Source organism: Cyprinodon variegatus, unplaced genomic scaffold (assembly GCF_000732505.1).
Source record: "Cyprinodon variegatus isolate N-32 unplaced genomic scaffold, C_variegatus-1.0 Scaffold317, whole genome shotgun sequence".
In the NCBI taxonomy this organism is placed as follows: domain Eukaryota; kingdom Metazoa; phylum Chordata; class Actinopteri; order Cyprinodontiformes; family Cyprinodontidae; genus Cyprinodon; species Cyprinodon variegatus.
This window is the reverse complement of record NW_015150770.1, coordinates 833,106-834,702: the sequence shown is the minus strand read 5'-3', so window position 1 is coordinate 834,702 and position 1,597 is coordinate 833,106.

The following is a 1,597-nucleotide window of genomic DNA, read 5'->3' as shown; positions in this document are numbered from 1 at the left end:
CCTCTGACTCACTGATCCACCTCCACACATTCAGCACCACATTCGATGAACCGCTGCATTTGGGACTGAGAGGAACTCTTAACTATTATGAGTAGAAAAAACCCAACAACGATGGTTTAAGTAACATTTAGTAAATTTAAACAAATTAGAATTGGTTGTAGCTGTGGCTGCATCTACCTTGGGTCCTTTAAATAGCAACCATCTATTTCCTCCATCACTTTTGGACTCGACATTTTCAGAGTGGCATGACAAGGGTATTACACAACTTAGATTTTTATATGTAGAGGGTGTTTTTGATAGTTTTACCAATTTGTCATCTCGTTATAACCTCCCTATTACTCACTTGTTTCGCTATTTTCAAACTCGCAATTTTGTGGCGAAGTGTTTCCCTAATTTCCCCTCTCTACCTCCAGAACACCAGTGGGAAACCATGCTTTCTTTTGTTCCTCATCATAGAGGAATCATTTCAAAGCTGTATGATATCATCTTAACTTTTGGCAACCACTCTAATGCTAAACTTAAGTGTACATGGGAGGGGGAACTGGGAATACAATTACATGAGGAGTCCTGGAAACAGGCCATAGAAAGGGTACGAACTACCACCTCTTGTGCTCGTCTTGGACTTATTCAATTTAAGGTCTTACACAGGGCACATTTCTCCAAGTCAAGATTATCTGAACTGTATCCAGATGTGGAAGACAAATGTGATAAATGTCATGGCTCTCCTTCTCACCTTAGCCACATGTTCTTTCTTTGTCCTGATTTGAAAAGTTTCTGGGCGGATTATTTTACTATTATGTCCTCTGTTCTTGGGGTAAACCTTCAGCCTTGTCCTCTGATTGCTATATTTGGTATTCCTAACCCCTCAATTGCACTTAACCCTACACAAAAGGACATTATACCTTTCACATCCTTACTAGCAAGACGTTCCTTACTGTTACACTGGAAGTCTGCCAGATATCCTTCTATCTCTCTATGGCTCAAAGATGTCATGTTTTTTCTGAAACTTGAAAAAATTAAATTCACAATGAGAGGATGTACAGTCAAATTTTTCCACAAATGGCAACCTTTTATTTCTTATTTTACTAATTTGGACGTTTTACCCAATTGAATGTGTGTCTGTTTTTGTTGTATTTTTTTTTATATATATTTAACAGATAACCAGTACTATGTTTGTTTGTTGTGTTGAGCTGAGAGGGGGTGTGGGTGGGGGGTGGTTCATTGTTTACCACACGGCACTGTAATTCAATTTAATTATTTTCTTCTACTTTATTATTAGAGTGGGGTTTTGCTTTGTTTTTGTGTAGTTATCCTCGTTTTTTCTGAGTGTATATGTTTCCGTGTGCATATGCATGTGTTTAGGAAAAAAAAAAAAAAAGGGAAAATGTAAATTGTATTTCTATGATTGAAAACATTATAATGTGTTTTTTTTCCAATAAAAATATGTGGGAAAAAAAAAGAATTTGGTGTAGCTGCAGTTGAATGGAAACTGAAAACTGCTTTCTTTAAACTAACCATAACATTTGAAACACTGGAGGCACCAGTGATACCATTGCTTTGAAATCTCATTAAAGTACTTAAAGGAATAGTACACCCA